A 20555-nucleotide genomic window follows, 5' to 3' on the forward strand; every position below is an offset into this window, starting at 1 on the left:
CACCAACAGAAGTTGGTCCAATAAAAGATATAGTCTTTCAGCCCATGTCACACCACAATATGAGCGTCCACATACTGAGAGAAAGTGGGAGTCAATTACTATCACCAACTGTCCACTGGGATGATTAGACAGGCAGTCTGTCACACAGAGTGGAATGAGTTTGTTCTTCTTGTTCTAAAGCATGTGTCCGCCACACTATTTGGCAAAATTTGTATTCTCTGTCTAAAAGCGGAGCAGGACTGGAATAGCAGAGAGATGAGCTGGGTTAGAATTGTGGAATGTGAGGGAGTATGCTAATTGCCAGTCTTCAACTCTAATTGGTACTTTTTTCTTTATGTTCTCATTCCCGCATACAAGATATATTATAGTAAATTATTTTGATAAGACTTGTACTCAGGACTTTAGTAATATCCTGCTTGATTATCTTATAACCCATCCTGGACATATGTAGAAGCTATTGTAGATAAGATTGCTTAGATGTTCACTACCAGAGCTGGTTGGGAATTAGAACTTCCATTCTATGGGAAATGCCAACATTTCAAAGTAAAAATTGTTCCAAATTGGAACAAAAATTTTGAAAATTTTTCATAAAACCAAAATTCTTAATAATTTCAGTTTGGGACCACTGAAATGTTTTGCTTTTATACTGGCCTAATATTTTATTTCAATTCACTTTGTTTAGACTTTTATATTGTATTAAATACAGATGTCTATCCACATATTATATACATAACTAATATAGTATTACAATATTTTAATATAATACAACAATGTAAAATATTTTGTTTTGACTTTTTAAATAAAATCATTCACTTTTTCCCATCAAAATTTTAATCAGAATCTACACATTCCCACAAAATTTAGCTATTTCCTCTAATCCAACACTTTAGGGAACATCCATAAAATTCAAAAGACCCCTCCTACAAATTAGTTTTAAATAATGAAACCCTTTTCAGGGTTACTTTCATGCTATCAATATAATCCTCACACTTTTCAGAAATGGTACAAATATTTCCAGTAATGAGTGAATTTGTCAAGTGGAGTCACCTCCTTTCTTGTTCATGGTTATAAGAAAGAATTCTTGTTTACATGGGGAAAAAAAGAATGTCCCTAATGTCTCAGATCTCCTTGTCCCCTGTGCTTTGAAAGACCCATGTTTCCTCCCTATAATAGTCATTAGCTGCTCCAGGCCAACATTTATTTCCAAAGAGAAAAAAAATATTTATATTGGTATTCTAGCTTTTTCCAGCAGGGACAATATTTTCCTATGTGTTTACACAATGCATAAGAACAGCCAGACTGAGTCAGACCAATGGTATATCTAGCTCAATATCCTGTCTTCTGGCAGTGGCTGGTGCCAGATCCTTGAAAAGGAATGAACAGATCAGGCCAGTTTCAGGTGATCCATTCCTTGTCATCCAGTCCCAGCTTCTGGCAGACAGTTTTAGGGATACTCAGAACATGAGTGTCACGTATCAGAGGGGTAGCTGTGTTAGTCGGGATCTGTAAAAGCAGCAAAGAGTTCTGTGGCACCTTACAGACTAACTGACATATTGGAGCATGAACTTTTGTGGGCGAATACCCACTTCAGAGCATGAGATTACATCTCTGACTATCTGGGCTAACAGCCACTGATGGACCTATCCTACATGAATTTATTTAATTCTTTTTTTGAACCTAGTTATACTTTTGGCCTTCCCAACATCCCATGGCAACAAGTTCCACATGTTCACTGTGTGTTGTTTGAAGAAGTGCCCCCTTTTGTTTGTTTTAAAACTGCTGCCTATTAATTTCATTGGGTGTGTTATGTGAAGGGGTAATGAACACTTCTCTATTGATTTTCTCCACACATTTGTGATTTTATAGATCTGTATCATATTCCTTCCACCCCTCTGGCATCTTTTCTCTAAGCTGAAGAGAACCAGTCTTGTTCATCTTTCCTCATATGGAAACTGTTCCATATCCCTAATAATTTTTGTGGCCCTTCGCTGTATCTTTTTCAATTCCAATATATCTTTTTAAAGATGAGGCAACTAGAATTGCACTCAGCACTCAAAAAGAGCAGGCATACCATGAATTTATAGAGTAGCATTGTGATATTTTCTGTTTTATTATCTCTCTCTTTCCTAACGGCTCCTAATATTTTGCCAGCTTTTTTGATTGCTACTGCACATTGAGCTGATTTTTTCACAGAATTATCCACGATGATGCCAAGATTTCTTTCTTGAGTGGCAACAGCTAATTTAGATCTCATGATTTTGTATGTATAACTGGACTTATATTTTCCAATGTGCAATTCTTTGCACTTATCAACAATGATTTTCATTTGCCAGTTGTTATAGTCACCCAATTTAGTGAGATCCCTTTATAACTCTCCACAGTTACATCCAAAGTTAACTATCTTGAGACGTTTTGTATCATCTGTAAATTTTGCCACCTCACTGTTTCCCCTTTTCTAAATTATTTATGAATATGTTGAACAGCACAGGACCCAGTACAGCTCTTTTCGGGGGGGGGGGGCATGATATTTATCTCTTTCCATTGTGAAAACTGACCATTTATTCCTACCTTTTAATCAGTTACTGATTCATGACAGAACCCTCCCTCTTTTCCCACGATTGCTTAGTTTGCTTAAGATCCTTTGATGAGGGATCTTGTCAAGGCTTTCTGAAAGTCCGAGTACACTAAATCCACTGGATCACTCTCTTCCACATCCTTGTTGACGCCCTCAAAGAATTCTAGTAGACTGGTGAGACATGATTTCTCTTTACAAATGCTGCGTTGAGTCTTCTCCAATATTGTGTTTATCTATGTGTCTGATAATTCTGTTCTTTACTATAGTTTCAATCAATTTGCCTGGTACTGAAGTTAGGCTTACTGGCCTGTAAACATCAGGGTTGCCTCAGGAGCCTTTTTTTAAAAAGCGACATTACATTAGGATCAGTCATCTGGTAGACAGGCTGTTTTAAGCAATAGGTTACATACAGAAATTAGGAGTTCTGAAATTTCATGAGTTCCTTTAGAACTCTTGGGCGAATACCATCTGGTCTGGGTGACTTATTACTGTTTAATTTATCCATTTCTTTCAAAATCTCCTCTATGAAATCTCAATATGGGACAGTTCCTGAGATCTGACATCTAAAAAAGATGACTCAGGTGTGTGTGTGTGGGGAGAATCTCCCCCTCATCCCCTGCAGGGAAACCTGACACAAAAATTAATTCAGCTTCTCTGCAATGGCCTTGCCTCCCAGAGTGCTCCTTTAGCACCTTGATGGTCCTGTGGTCCCCTTGACTCTTTGACAAACTTCCTGCTGCTGCTGTACTTAAAACAATGCTGTTAATTGGTGTGTTTTCAGTTAATTGCTCTTCAATTTTTTTCTTGGATGGCCTTGTTACACCTAGCACAAATGAGCCCCAATCGTGAGTGAGCCCTCTGGGCACTATTTTAATGCAAATGAATAATAATGATGCAAAACAGACTGGACTATTCACAAACTAATAGCTAATGACAGTGCTAGGACTATATCATTTATGACAGATCTGAAGAGGTCTTAAAAAAATTGGTTCCTTTTATTCACTTATTCACTGGGAGTATAAAATAAATTTTCAGAAGCAATGGATGGTATGTTTTTCTTCACTAGGCTACTCCTTGACTAAATAAAATATTTATTAGAACTTACAACTACAAACATTTTATATCCCACTTTTTCATTTTCTTAGGGATTTTTGGAGGGCTGTTTTTCTACAGAAAAAGGAAAATTTAGAATAACTGATTATAGTAAAAGAGAAAAGGAAATTCTTTAGCTTAAGAAGAAGAATTACAGAGATGATGTGCCAAGTAATTGGAACGTACTTAAATTACTGAGCCAGATGTGCAGGCAAAGTAGCCAATCCTACTTCCAATTTACTCAATATTAGTTTTCATAATGACTTCAATGGGATCAGAATCAGGCCCAATGAATTGTTTTTTCCATGTATTTTCAATGACTTTCACTTAGGAAATGGATTGATATTGTTCCTTTTCAACCAGTTCTCCTCTATCTGACCCAAATATCCACTTAGACCCTGTTGTGCAACACAAACATACACAGATTCTGATCTGATTCAGATTCTGATACCAGTGTAAACCTGGTGGAACACTACTGAAATCACCACTGAAAAAATTACGTGGAGGAGCTTTACATTGGTATACGTGAGAACGCAGTTCATCCCCTAGTCCTTTTAAAAAATCCACGTCACATGAGCAAGATAAAATGCATTAAAATATTTTGAAGTTGAGTTCTAATCTGATCAGTGTGAAAGTAGTGCTCTCTCACTCAGTACATGCAATGCATACTCTCTGTGTATCTAAAAGAATTTTTGCTGATTGATGTGACAAACTACTTTTACCTCTTTTTACTCCTGTTAGCACTCCAGAGCCAACAGAGCTTCTCTGTGCTGCTCCTCTTCAGCTCTGGCCAGCCTCAGGTTTGGGGTATTGTAAAGGTAACTTTAAAGGCACCTGTTCTTCCCATTTCTGGTTTTATGCGGCACATGTTGACAACTGTCTTCATACTAAACAAAATCTCAGATGATGAAATTAATGTGATAGTCCTTCCTTGAGCGATTCAGCCATGATGACTTGGCGAGGTAAGGAGCAGGTAAGGCTCCGCTCCCAGTGTTGTTTCCCTGCCAATCCATGTTAACCAAGGGTGGTGAAGGCAGGTCTTTGTATGATGGCACATTAGCACTGCACAAGAATGAACTGCCAGTTGCCCCGCACATTCCATGTGACTGCTGTATCTCTCTCTCTGGGTAAGTCCTAGAACACAGTTCTCTGACAGGGAAACGCACAAATCCACTTGCTATGGACAAGTGCACTTTGTAGCCACTTCCAGCCCTGTATTTTGAAGCATATTTAATTGAATTATAAATGATGGTGAACTATGACAAATTACAGGGCAGTGTTTAAGAGATGCATTGCTAACAATGCAAAGATTTTTATGCTAGTAGTAGTTTCAAGTTGGTTATTATTAAATCACTGCCTAGAGTAAATGTAAGTTGAAAAGCTATAAGAAATTAAAACCCCACCAACTATAGTTGGCATGTTAGACTGAAAACAAATCTACTTGGTAGCAATCAAGAATTAAAATACGGGGCCAAGTAAAATTTAGAGGCTGCATAATAATACTGACTAATACTAATGTAGTGTTTTCCATTTTCAGACTCCTATGCAACAATGACCTAATTCACAATTTACTCCTTAAAACAACAGTTTGATTTCTTTGTACGTTTTTTACTTTGATTGTGTTACTGGGCCTAGGAAAGTGTGGTGACTTCACTGAGGACTATTCTCCTAGACTGACTCAGCATGAAGCACAGACACTTCAATAACAGCCACAGATCTGGTTCTGTTATTACTCCCTACTTTGGATCCTCATCAGCCTACTGCATACCCAGTATTTGAGCTGAGGAAAGGATTTTTCCTATGAATATATTGTGTTGAACATAACTCCAACACTGTCAATGAGCAACATATGTCTACTTTGTGGTTGTTGTTTTATAGTGTTCTATTTTCAAAGAATTTCTAATACAACGATAAAAATTTAGCTGTCATACCAATCTCTGGGTAATGGTTATCCAAGCAGTGGATGTTAAGAATCCACAAACAAAGTGTAAATCAGTCGCAAATGTATCCTGCAGTCTCTAAATTACCATGTAGTCAGTCAAAGGCAGTTACAATGGTACCACATGTGGTTCACAGCACTAATAGCCATAGCTTGCAATAAAAGATTCCTCCTAGAACTGAGGACTAAGAGGGGTATTGTTGCATGACATAATTTGAATCCAGTCAAGTTAACTGTACACAGAATTTCAGATCATCTGAGCATAAAATATGCAGAGTTATTATTACCTGATACTTCTGACTTTGATATGAACATTTGGAAATGTTACTGCAGGTCATGGATATGCAAAATGATGAAAGTGAAAGAATGAATTACAGCAAATCAAACATCATGTTGATTAGACAAAGGAGGATATGTTTGCTAAACAAGATTTCCACTCCACTTCAAACAGTTGTTAAAGTTAAACAGAAATCAGCAAACAGATTGAAACAGCAAAAGGAGAATGTAGCTGATCCGAGTTTCTTTGGGAAATATAGAGCAACGTAAGTGAGCTGAGTAATGATGTATACTTTGGGCCTGGACCACTCTAAAGGAAATGAAGTAAAATCTTGCCACCTTCCTTATAAATATGGAGAAGGCTGTGATGGTAATTTTCTGAGGTATGCAATTAAATCTGTCTGTCTCAGCAAATATCATTTGAGACCTTAAAAAGAAATGAATGTGTATTGATCATGAGGTGAATTGTAGAACCAGACCAAATCTCTACCAGACTACACTCAGTAGCACAGTTTCCCACAGCTGCGCAGCAGAGCTTAGCTATGCAGCCACTGACTCTACTCACATCCTGCAGGGGTATCCCACAACTGGGTCAGACACAAAGAGTTAAAATGGCTATCTGACACAATGGGAGGGTCCAGGACTGTACTGCTAGATGTCTTTGCATGGCTGCTGTACACAAGGAGTTATGTGAGAAGAGACAATGACTCCCTCAATTTTCCACAAGGTGTGGAGGTAGTATTTTCTGGACTGAGCGAGTGGTGGCCTTTGGGGGTGATTGAATGCATCATATGACCCACAGAAAGAATTCTGACTAACTTCTTAACTAGAAATGCTTACTGGAGAAAATCTCTTTCCCTTCTTCAACTCCTGACCACTTTGAGCCGAACCATGTGGTGGCAGCATTTGTAGCATTAATGTGGTTTTTATACAGAAACAGTGCCTGGATTTGACACAAAGGCTGCTATTCCCAGTACAGTACCAAACATTGCTCTAGATACCGGCTAACCAAGCCTGACTATCTGTCTGCAGTTTGTGCAATAGTTACTTTCCTACCTGAAATGCAGATTTTTTTAAATAACATCATTATAGATGCCAAACATGTGGCTGCAAAACTTGTTCATGGGGAGCAGTCAAAACAATTATTAACACAAATTTCTGGCTCATTATCTCACAATGGGACATGTCATGTCATATACGGTAATGTCATAACAGAAGGTAACCCGATGCAGTGTAATACAATATGGCAGAATGTGCACAAGGTTTGGGAGAAAACTGTTAATATAAAATGCATTTAAACTGCTAACATAAAGATCAACCACTGTCAAACCTCAGGATGGGTGTTTCATGCCTAAAGCATTTTAGAGAAATGTTGAAAATGAAAACTCTCCAGCTGACTTCTAAGTGCTAAGTATTTTCTGGTATATGTAGTGATGGTGTAGCCATGTCGGTCCCAGGATATTAGAGGCTTGGTGGGTGAGGTAATATCTTTTATTAGACCTATTTTCTTTGTTGAGAGAGACAAGCTTTTCTGCTACACAGAGTTCTTCTTCAGAGCTGGGAAAGGTACTAAGAGTGTCACAGCTAAAAACAAGATCAAACAGATAGGATATGTGCTAACTACTTATGCTAATCTGTCTGTTTGATCTTGTATTTAGCTGTGACACTATTAGTATCCTACCCAGACTTGAAGAGCTTTGTAGCTCAAAAAGTTGTCTCTCTCTCTCACCAAAAAAAGTTGGTCCAATAAAAGATATTACCTCCCGCATCTTGTCTCTCTTATTTTCTGGTATTAGAGTTTTTCTTTCATTGCACTTGGGACAAGATTTTTATATATGTATATAAATTAATTGGAAATCATGGACAATATTTCTCTGTTTTCAGTTTGATTGGGTTTTTTTTTTTGGTAAGTGTGGTGCGATTCCAGTCATCAATCTAGAGGCATGTGTGTTCAAAATGCATCTTGCAGGATTGCTGTTCAACCCACTTGAGTACTGAGAAACATAAGCAATCAGCAAGGCTGTCATTGTTAGGAGTGCTGAATTTTATTATTTTTTATTAGCTCTGCAGTCACTGAGTCTACTCACATCCTGCGGGGGTATCCCACAGCAGGGGCAGACCCAAAAAGCTTCAGTGGCTGTCTGCAAGCCATTTTTTGCAGAAACCTAGCTCTGACATCTAGGCCCTGATCCTGGTAGCTGACGTCTGGCCTGACATGAGTAAGTAAACACATAGAGGGAGGCCTCATTTTTTGGAAGATTGAATTAGGGAAGTAAATGAATCATTAGGTTAAAAACAGAATGTTTTTTGCTAAATAAGATAAGTAAATAGGTCAGTAGGCTAAGATGACAGAGTGCCTGAGCCAACTAAGATAAGAGGGAGAACACCCAGGGAACAATTTACTATGGACTAGATAACAAAGGACAAAATACGTTAGGAATGTAGAGATGAGCTAAAGAGGAAGTCGAACCATGGACAGTGCATGCTGCACAGCACATGCTGCCCACAGTTTGGTTCCTACAAAGAAACCAAGCCAATCCAAAAATGTGTAATTCAATGTATAGTAAATGCAATGAAATGTGTAACGTATATAAAGGGAGAGAATTTCTTCTAACTTTGGAGCTGTGACATATCCTGCATCCATCCCCCCTCTCCTGAATACGAGTCTGATCATCTCAATGTAGCACTGCTGTATGCCAGATAAAGACACCTGAGTGACGAAGCTCTTGGGAAGTGGAAAGCCATCTGGGAGGGAATCCCAATGATCCACATGGTTTCTGATCCTCTGACTTTTGAATGTTGGGTTTAAATGAAGACAAAGACAAAGCAAAACAGTCAGAAAACTGCAGTTTCCTCTGATTTTGCTGCATAATGACATGCCACTGAAATTTTACGATTTGATGTGAAACTATATATCACCCTACGTCCACTCAAAACTGGCTCCAAGATCTCTCTAAAGCATTACTTTTTTTTTCAATGAGATTATTTGAATTTATAATTAGAAATCTGTTAACAACAGATATTTTTGGCTTGCTAGCAATTAAAAAAAAAAACCACCAAAATTCTGGGTCAAACCAAAACCAAACTATTTTTTTCTGACATTTTCAGCTAATCAAAAAGTTGGGGAAAAATAATTTTAGGTCAAGTGAAATATTTTGTTTGACCCCAAATGAAACGTTCTGTTCTGTTTGTGCATTTTTAATTTAAAATTAAAAATATATAATTAAAGGAAATTCTGAAAAAAAATTTTGTTTCAAAATGAAAATCAAAATATTTCATTTAAAAACGCTGACACAAAACGTTTTGATTGTTAGGGGTTTTTTTTGTTTGTTTGTTGACTGAAACAATTTGGTGAAACTGACATACATTTTCAAAATGTTTTGGTATCACTGAATCCACATGGTTTCTCCCCAAAAAGCTGTGTTCAAAAAATGCCACCAACTGCATTCCTAACAGCATTTTATAATATTTCTCTTTTTCTCTTTTCACTTGGATTTAAAAAGCTCTGCCCTTATTAGCCAAAACTACTGGATATCGCTTTTCTTTGTTCTAAATATGAAAACTTTTGTGCAAAATATTCCTAAATCCTGACAGCCAGTTAGGGCTCGTCTACACTGGGAACACTAAAGCGCTGCCGTGGCGGTGCTTTAATGTGGCTTGTGTGGTCGCAGCACAGCGCTGGGAGAGCTCTAAAAATACCCACCTCAATGAAAGTTGCAGTGCTCAGCGCTGGTGCACTGTCTACCTTGGTGCTTCACAGCGCTGAAACTTGCTGCGCTCAGGGGGGTGTTTTTTCACACCCTTGAGTGAGAAAGTTGCAGCACTGTAAATTGCCAGTGTAGACAAGCCCTACGTCTGTAAGGTTAATTCAGCATCCTTGAATCCCAAATAAACCAAGGGATTCAAGGGGAGGGATATGCGTTAGTAAACATCTAGGACTGGATTCCGAGCACATTACAGTCCATAGAAAGACTTCTATTGGCATCAGTGGCTTTTGAATCAGGCCCTAGACTTCAGTCTCTATCACATTTCCCTTTTACTTGAAGATGGATGTGTAAAAAAAAGGGAAAGTGTTTTCTTTCCTTTACAAACAATAACATTATGCTGTTGCATGCCTGTACAAATGACTAAAACAAGCAGTTTTCATACACTAATAATGTCCAAAGGGACGCTCAAACAGCTAAGACACATACAAGTGCTGCCATTTGCCTTTGCAAATGCATAGAAAAAATAGGTATATTCATCACAGATGTTTTGAGGTTTTTGGATGGAAAATATCACCTGCTTACCTACACGGAAGCAAAGCAATGTGTGACTTTTGTACAGGCATGGTTCAGTGCACAACAAATACTTTATTTACAATACTGCAGGCTAGGAACATGCTGCTTTATTAATCTATATACAGCATAGGGGAAACACACATGCAAAGCAAACAGGAAACCAGAGAGGGGTAGAGCATGGCTCCAAACCATAATCCTTGTGGTAACCCAGTTAACGCCTTGATGACCACTTTAAGACATCCCTCCCCTCTTAATTAACAGTTTGGGTGTATTTTTTTAACTAACTTGGGGTCTTCTATCTTTTATGGGTTAACACCTCTCTGTGGCAGCCAGGGTTGTCTCCAAGGGAAAAGACCCATTTCCTCCAGTCTCCTGGTTCAGGTATTCCTGGCAAAACTGCTTCCCCTCTTGACGTAGGCACCGATTCTTATATGTCACTGCACAGGTGGACATGATCCTGGTATCTTATGACTTGACCATCACTTAAATGGACTTTAAAAGACAAGGATCCAGTTTGCTACTCTAGGATAGTACCCAGAATCCATGTTGCCTGATGAGTATTGATACTTTAGGCCTAAAGTTGGTACTTTGGGCCCAACTCTGTCTTGAGTATGATAGTTTTCTTTTTGAAAAACTTGTTTCCTTGTTTCCCTCTTCATACTGGGATGGAGTAAGTCCAAATGTGTTCTTATCTTTCTTCCCATCAACCACTGGGTTGAGTTCATTGCCATCACAGTTTGACAAGTGATTTTGTATTTCAAAAGAAATTGAGACAGCTTCATTTTCAAGCTCCCATTAAATCATCTTCATTGCTTCTTTGCAAATTCACACAGCTCTCTATGATAGACCCTTGGTGGCTGGGTGATATAGGGAAGTATGAATATGTTTAATCCCATTTTTGCTCAGAAATTCTTTAAACTCCATGCTCATGAAACTTGTCTGTGAAAAATACTGCCAATAGTCTGTGTGTGGCACAGGTCCGTCTGAGTTTTTCACAAATGCTGTTGAGATCATCACATGCACTTCCAGCCATTTTAGATGAGCATCCACTGTGATTAGAAACATTTCCCCTGCATATGGACTGCAAAGTTTGGGGGTCCTGGCCATCCCAGGGCCAGTGCTGGGGTCTGCTGGTATACGTGACATTGGTGACATTCCCTTACTACTTTTTCCAGGTCCTCATCCATGTTTGGCTACCATAAATAACTCAGAGGCAAAGATTTCATGTGGAAATCCCAAGACGTTCTTCATGTAACTCAGTCAGGAGTTTAACTGGTTCTTGTAGGGGAATAACAACTTGTGCCTCACAATATACCTCCACTCTTTATGCTCAGTTCTGTACTCCTGGTCCTAACTGGGTAGAACTTTCCTTCTGTCACACTCCAGCTTTATCTGCTGGTAAGCCTGTGCCATGTCCAGCTTACTAAATGTTTGACCCCCACCTAAAACTGCCAGCAATGCCTCCATCTACAGAATGGGGCAATTACCCAACTCGGAGACCTGACTCACAATGATTTTATAGTCCCCACAAATGCAGATGGTCTTGTCTGGTTTAACTCTGGGCATGATTCACTGCACTGGTGAAATGATGCCCTCCTTTTCCAGCCTGTGTCTCTTGTCTTTTCACTGAGAGCATAAAGAATTATTGCTTGAAAGGATTCTGACTTGACCCTATCCTCAATGTAAATCGTGGCTGTTAAATCCTCCAGGGCCACTAACCCATTTTTAGAAATGGCTGGGTGAACATCCAGAACTTCCTGCAGTGCTGGGCATTTGCCTGGCTTTAATTTCCACCCAGTTCAGTTTTAGAGCTTTCAACACACAACGCCAAGGTCCTTTGGGCCGAACTCTGCTTTCACTTATACCCATGCGACTTCTTTGTCACATTCCTAGAACTCTCTATACCCATAGGCAGTTTACTCCACTTCCACACTGCTGATCCCATAAGCCTTTGACTCCTAAATTCTAGAAAAGCATCTGAAATCTTTGCATTACATGACTAACTAATTAATGGGATCATACCACAGCACTCTGAGATGATGTAAGCAGTAATCCCTGTTGCCCTAACATGAAATAGTTGGATTAAATCAGCACAGTGTGAAGGAGAGAGGTTTGCCAAAGTAGGCAAACAGCAATGAATGTGGTAGCCTAAGCTTGCGAGGCAGAATCTCTGGTGAACAATTTACTGCATTTACTATTGGTTTGGCAATTTGTTCTGGCTTAGCAGCCCAAGGTTATGCAGGTTTACTCTTCATGCTTTCCATGCCTGCTGTGTTCGAGGTCAGGTGTCCTAATGAGTTTTTTCTTTCTTGGTCTGTTGCACTCTAAAATCGTACTGGGGGTAGAATTCATGACTTACTCAATAGTGTTGGAAATGAGCTATTAAGGGCAGCCGAATCAACACACCAGTCCTTGAGTTCACTGAACCCTTACTCAGGCACATGCCTTGACTTTTATGATTCTAGAATAATGATGTTGCACTTTAAGAACTGATTAATGGACTTAAAAAAAAAAACACACCAAAAAACCCCCAGCCTGTCCTGTTCCAAGTTTCACCACATGGTAAGATGAATTTATTGCACCTGTCCAAACAAAAATGTGCCTCTATTCTATCTGCATTATTGTCTGTCTATGATCTACTGTATTAGGTATGCATACGCTTGAAATAACCTCAGTGTATGCTGAACTTTCACCCTAGTTTGCTCACATTGTTGTTTTCCCATGCTTAGTTTGACACACACCTGGCTTTGGCCTTCCTTGTGGCCCTTTCCCAATGGGGCATGTAACTCACGCTGAGAAAAACGAAGTGAAAACATGTATTTATATTTATTTCACTCATGGAGAGCTTAGGTGGGCAATTTCAAGGATCATTCACTTTAAGACAAGAGAAAGATCCCCCTCTATTCCAGACCATGACTTTGGAGAAAAGTAGAATCAGTCTGTGAAAAATTCATCCCAGGTTTTATACAAGACTCTGTGCAATGGAGACAAGACACTGAGAATTTTAATCATGTTTGTGTAGACCTCCAGTCAGAATTAATGTACTCTATAAAGTTGCTAGTTCTTCATATTAGCATTGAGTATTAGTGTATTAATTTCAAAGATATCTGAGACACAATAGAAAATTAAATTGCGCAGATCAGAGAATCTAAACCAGGGAAGAGTCTGGAGGATTCCTATTACACAGGAAAATTTAAATGAGCAGCAAATTATTACTTGAGATTTAAATTTGAAAGTGTTCCCTTAGCAAAGCAGTTCACAGTTTCTTAATGGCAGAGGAATGATTCAGTGTGAAATATCTTAACATAACTCACTATATGTTGTAGAAATTAAGGGACCAATTTTCCCCCCTGGATTGGCACACACAGTTTTCACTGAAGCAAATAGGAGCAAGATACATGAATCTGTGGGAAGAATTTTTTTTCACCCACTCACTTTTCTGCAGTTCTTATTGAGTTCTGTGGGATTTTGCCTCAGTAAAGACCGCATAAATGGACCAGAGTTTTAGTTTTAACTCTGATTTGACTGGTCTTTGTATAGCAGGCATATTACACGTAACCTAGATTTTGGGGGGGAAAACCCACTTTCTTTTCAGTGTGGACCTTTTCTTTTTAAAAGAAAATCTTACTTGATCCTCCTAAATCACAGGAGGGGAGATATGCTGGGCCAGATTCTGACTTTTAACTGATTTTAATCTGGAATAATCCTATCAGTTTCAGTCAGGCTACTCAATATTTATAGCACTGCAACTGAGATCAGAAACTGGCTCACTGCAGCCAATCCCTGGATGAGAGGTGAGTTTTCTAGCTCTGATTGTCTCTGTTTTGGTAATAGATTATCAGAGCGCAGTGTTGATCTCTGCTCTGTATTATCACTCTTGCTTTCAAGTAAAAGATGAGAGGTTAGGTCCTCAGGTCTGGTTGAGCTCTGCTCACCACAAGCCCTGAAGGGGTACAAAGGTACTTTATGCTAACTTTGTATTCTTCCTGATACAGGAGCCAGTTTGGGGGGATGGTTTTGCTTCCAGTGCAAGTTAGAGCAGATTTAGGGCTGCTCTAAATTATGTTCAGCTGAAAGGTCTCAAAATAGCTGTGCTGGAGGTTCCTAGAGTGCAGCAGCAGCATTCCAACCACATCCCCTTTACCCAGTCCCAGCCATGCCCCCATTTTGCTTCTTACGCCAGTGGCTGCTAGGGGTGGTGGTGTAGGGCTAGCTACGTAGGCTTTACACTATTGAAGAATTTCATTATATAAAGAGACTCATCACCTGCCTATTTAGATCAACTTTAAGTCTGGTTTGGCTACCAGGGTGGTACAAAGCAGATTTAATGTGAGACAGGAACAGACAAGTTTAAAACAAAATAACTCCTAGAAACTTGAGTCTAAAAATGTGTAAGAATTCTTATTGCTAATAATTTCACAGCTCTTTGTGATTGTGCACAGAAATAATATTTTGTAGCAAAATTAAATCAGAAAGGTGGTGAATTAACTTTGTACTTGAAGATCAAATATTCTCCCACAAAGCAGAAAATGAATGAAGTCCCTTTGCATTATATTCAGTCCAGTTAAAACATCTAGAAGCTGGTGGAAAAATTATAAAACCTCTGAGGTGAGGTCTCTGAGCAAAAATACTTTTGAAGGAAAAAAACTGTTATGGAAATTGAAAATTTAGAAAATTAAATAACTTGAATAAAAGGTATCACAATGAGACATCAAATGAGGGGCTGATGGAACTTTGGAAAGTTGAAGTATGATCATAATTAAATTTATAACATGAAAGCAGAGCAGGGCTTGTTTACACTACAACAAAGCAAAATCATTATGAATATGGCAATGAGGCTGGCAAACTACTGGTTCACCAGGTCAAGAAATTAGCAAGTTCAACCAGAATTTCAAATTTAGAAGCAGTTACAGGAATGCAAACTTCTGACCCTACAATAATAAATGAAACCTCTGAGGTGTCTTGAAAGAAGTACTATCAATGTGATCTTCTTGACAACAAAGATAAGTATGAGCTATTTGTCTCAAAAAACACATTAGCAAAATTATTAGGAAAGAATGTAAATAGCCTGGAGCATCTGATGAAATGACAGAAGCTATAAAGTGTCTAACCGTAAATCTTCTGGCAAAGTAAGCCTACTGGGGAAATATTGTAAAATATAGTGATATATTACTGTCATCCTGCACAAAAATATTATTTCAATAAAATCATTATGAAAGGAGAAGTGCCTCAAACCATGAATAGGACAATAGTATACATGGTTCCTATATCTGGTTAGGACCCAGCAAACTGTAGATGCTCTCTGTTAAATGTTCACTTTGAAATACCAACACACTTCCTGAAGTACTATAGTACCCCGGAACTGCAGATTTGCAGTACCAATGAAAACCAGGCCCTAAGGCTCAAGCATTTGCTGATTGTCCAGTCTTACAGTAAACCCATAGAAGGGAATCTGCAGGAAAAGAGAATTCCCCTTGTTGAATTCTGAGACTATTTTGCCACAGCGTTCTCCCTAGTCCCCAGAAAACAAGCAATTGTTTGGCCCCAAGAAACTGTAGATCTGCCAGAATGTGAGGCTCTGGGCCTCTGCCCTGGCTCCATGGTTCCCGAACATCCCTCAGCTCCTTGACATTGTGGTTCCATTGGAGCAATGAACTCCTCTACCTGATGATACCTTAAGCGGGGTTCTAATACAGAAAGGCATCCCATGGAAATACTAATGCAGTCTCACATTTTCAACAGATCCCCAATGGGTTGGCGAGTGGAATGATGCACATCCCACTACAATGCCCTTCTTCTTGCAGGGAAGCCCTGACACTCTGAGGCAAGAGGCACCCTCACTACCGTCCATGGAGAAAGGGGGGAAATAATATATGTAGAGAGGATCCTGTGCACATTTAGCTTTCAAGGGGTGATCCAACCCACTCGTCTAAATACAACAACCGTTGTATACATACTGATCACATTGGTTTCATGTTGAGCACAGTAGAGAGACAGGACCCTAATACTGGAGTCATCTACAAAACTATTAGCATATGCTGATGACCTTCTTTGGTGCCTATATCTCAGATTTATTCTTGCACCAGGAAATGTATCTTCTGGTGAGGAACAACAAACTAAAACCAAATTTGGATACAGAAGACAGCTGTCTACAGATGCCACAATAAGCTGCATGTCCAGAAGACTCTAACGTAGGAGTGACCTTTAAAATAGTCCCCCTGAAATCACATTGTACATCTCAGAAATACAAACTGCAATGAGACTTTGAGATCAAAACTCCTCATGATGGGGACTGGACTAGATGATCTCTTTGAGGTCCCTTCTGGGCTAAGATTCTATGATATGAAAAGGTTCTGGGCGCAAGAATACAATATTAGCTCTAATGAACAGGTCTGGAATCATAAGTGGGTTTTAAAATACAAATCAGTAAGGGATGGCAGCCAAATGCAAACCCAGAACAAGTTTTACAGGACCTCAAAAAAAAAAAAAAAAAAAGCATTATAGGTTGGGGCCCTGTGATTCTAACCTATTTGCTTGGTTGTTGTTTTTTTTTCCCAAAAAGCTAAAAGACTCTCCTAGTAGAATGTTATCACATTGATATCCCTAAGCCTTTCAAATAAAATGCAGTTAATATTTTTCCGTCAATAGCTTTTCACCTACACGTTTGGGATTGTCTACAGGTGAAAGGAAGATAAACATACCTTCGAATAAAATATCAACATGACACAGCTCTGAGCACTGACTATCTGCAGGTTAAAATCCTTGAGGAATAAAAAACTCTTTACAACTCAAATGCTTGAGAGTTGATCCATGACTTTCTCAATCTCATTTTCCCTTTCTGGTGGTAATAGGAGTTCTGCCTGAGCATAGATGGTAATGTCACAGTTCAGGGCAACTGCACTTGTATTTCCCCCTGTAGATTAGCCTGGGCACCTGTTCTAGGCTCCTGGATCCTCAGCCATCACTCTCCAGGGTGGAGACATGCATTCTCTCCCTCCTAACCAGGGTATTTTCCGGCTTTATAGTTCCCTGACTATGCTGTGATATCCCCAGAAAAAGACAGTCTGCCTCAGTAGGCCTGCTTTACTTCTTTCCTCAGAGATAGTACACAGTGTAACTGCCACAGTTAAGTTACCACACAACTCTTTCTAGGCAAGCTCATTTTTTCTTAAAGTGAAAGCATTACAGAGAAAACAATAAAAGAGCCTACACATATGCTAGCAAGCTTACCAGAGATCACCCCCTCACTCCAGCAAGGCCTTTGATTGGTGATTAGTCCTTGAAGCCCACAGAGGGTTTTTTCCTGTGGACATAAGTTCATTATAGCTTTAGCTCAGAACAAGCCCACAGCCTGGGCTAAGTCCTTCCAAACCTTCCCAGGAAGGATTGGGGCCCTCTTTGAGCAGAAGGTCCTGTTCATTGGTTGGACCAGAAGGAAGACCCTGAGTCAGTTTACACTCAAGCTATTTATCCAAAAATCCTTTCTTTGTCAGTTGGTCTCTGGAGAATCAAGTTTGAGCCAGGATATGCAAGCCTTTCTCCTGGTGGTGGTAGCTCTCTAGGTGTTACAACCTGAGCGAATTTGCCTAATCACCCTGCACTGTAGTTACTTCCTGGATGGCTGTGGCCCCCTCCCCCATGGAAATATATACAAACCCTCAATAGAACATAAACATTTGCATTTTTAATATAACAAACTCCTAAAATACTTAAACTTAATTCCATAAGGTTTGTCCAGGATATTGCCATATCTGTAACAGGCTGGATCAGGTCTATTGTGAGATCATTCACAGAAGTCGGGCCTTAACAAGGGGACATATCTCAAAACAAGAGTCCCACTGTTTGAACTAGGTAAGGGATATAGGGAAATGAAGGGGGAAAGCTGGACTCTGTGCCACGTTTAATTCTGTAATCACCCATTTCAACATATAAATGTAGACAACACTATTTTATCTGTTTTTAAATGGGAAAGAAATATCACATTAATAGAATGGGCCATTTGCCTGTGAACCTTTTGTATAACCCTTTAACATTTTTATGTGAGAAAGATAAAAACCATATAACGGTGCTAACTTGTGAGATAACTTTGAAACACTTTTATATACATTCTTTTTGGCATGCAATCATAATTGCAAACATCATTAGTTTTGCAGGTTTGCATGATCTCCACATAATAAAAATGACTGAGCCACATTTTAGTATTTTTTATGGACATTGAGATTCTCTGCAGTATTAGCTTTTGAGCAGATCTTGTTGCGCTTTTGAGACAGAAAGGACACAACGTTTTATACATCATCTTCCTCATTAGAAAATGAAAGCAAACACCATGTCCTAAATACAATTGCAGTAAGGAGAGCTGTTTCTGCTTTTTCTAGCAGGAAAGTATAGACCAAATCTAGTCAATGCTCATAAACTACAGATTATATCCATTAAATAATATATAATTTTGACATGTTACTTTTTACTATGGGCTGTATAACAAAAGAAGAACAACAAACAAGAGATGGCTAGAGTACGGTAGGGCAGAGCTCACTGTGGAGGGAATTCAAAGAAGAAGGGAATCAAGGTGTGCTAAGACAGACGTCAAGGCGACAAGGTGCACCACTGATGCTAAGGTAAATGAGAGACAGGAATAGGGAGGTTGCAGAGGAAGTTGAGGAGCTAAGAGGTCAAATCAAAGCAGAGTGATTCTGGGAGACATGTTGTCTTATTATAAAAACAAAATAGACGATGGGGGCAGTGCAACTCATGCACTTTCCCAGAAAAAAAACTTTCTTCATGCAAGATGTGGCCTTCCTCAGAATTGCTAATGTTAAGGTTGGGAATTCTTTGAGAAGCAAATGCCGACAGAGCGAGAGAAAGAGAGAGAGAACATGAAATGAAGAATTTTGTTTACTTCACAATGTAAACCTCTTCTTAAAAAAAGCTCACAAGCAGAATTGTTTCGTATTTGTACCTTATGATAGCATCTAAGGTGGACATGTTAAAATAAGTTGCTTCAGCTGTGATGTAAATATGACAGAAAACTGAGCCCTTTAATCAACTGCCAAGGCTATTTACTGGAAATACACTAAAAAGCAATAGAGATTGCTATTAAACAACTTGTCTGTCATAGTGTGGCTTTCTTACAAACTGTATCTCCACTGGAGGAAACAGCAGCCAGTGGAATCTGTGGAATAAAACCACATAAAATAACAGTTTCTGTGTCTTGCTTTCTACATTCTTCTTCCCCCCAAAGCTTTCTCTTAATTCTTCCTTGAGTTCCAGTCAGCGGCGGCTCCAGGCACCAGCGCTCCAAGCAGCAACTCGCTGGGGGCACCCTGCCAGTCCCTGCGAGGGTGGCAGTCAGGCAGTCGTCGGTGGTGCACCTGCGGGCGGTCTGCTGGTCCCGTGAATTTGGCGGCAATTCGGCGGTGGGTACGCCGAAGCCGTGGGACCAACAGACCTCCCACGGGCATACCGCCGAATCCGCGGGACTGGGGACCTCCTGCAGGGGTGCCGCCAAAGGCAGCCTGCCTGCCGTTCTTGGGGCGGCAAAAAAGCTAGAGTCGCCCCTGCTTCCAGTCTGAGTCTTGTACAATATTCCCACTTTATTCCATTAGTATTAAGTACAAAACAACAAATATTTAAAGATATGAAGCAAATTTGTCTTTGGTCTAACTCCATCTATTTCAGTCAAACAACACCAAGAATGAATCTGGTTTACACAGTGTTATGACAGTCTTGCCACTGATTTCAGTCACAGCAAGACTGAGCCCGTGAATCCTAATATTATTGCCTGTCCATGATGTACATTTAATCTTGCAAAACTTTTTTTTTGCTTCAGACTGAACACAGAAAAACCGTGTTAATCAAAGTTCTATGAATGCATAATTTTATACTTGCATAACATTCTGCATGACCCTTTTTTTGTTTGACATAACGTTGGTAATGTTTGCAAATCCATGACCTGATCTGAGACAAAATCAACTGACATGAGATTTGAGACATAACATATGGGCAGAAATACCATGTCTCATCTTATAGCTTTAGTTACCGCTGAAAAGAACAACTGAATTTGCAAGCTTGTGGGAACTATGTCATGATTATGGATCATATCAAGTTATACTATACCTTACTCCTAACTTAATGTACTTTGTATACAGTGTTAAAGTGAGGTTGCTTTATAACTAGAAGAACCTTAGCATTGCAAGCATTCGTGACATTCTCAGGCACGTATATTTCTTTTTTACTTTGTGCTGTTTATCAGTGAGATTAAGATTCCTGGCTGTAGAATAAAGGAATCTCTCACATTTATTTGTTTCAGAATATGTGGAGTACATTTGTTTCCTAGCAGGCAACTAAATTGTTCATGTGCTTAATGTACGTCTTAGTGCCAAGAGAATGTAGCAAG

Source organism: Chelonoidis abingdonii, chromosome 10 (assembly GCF_003597395.2).
Source record: "Chelonoidis abingdonii isolate Lonesome George chromosome 10, CheloAbing_2.0, whole genome shotgun sequence".
Taxonomy (NCBI): domain Eukaryota; kingdom Metazoa; phylum Chordata; order Testudines; family Testudinidae; genus Chelonoidis; species Chelonoidis abingdonii.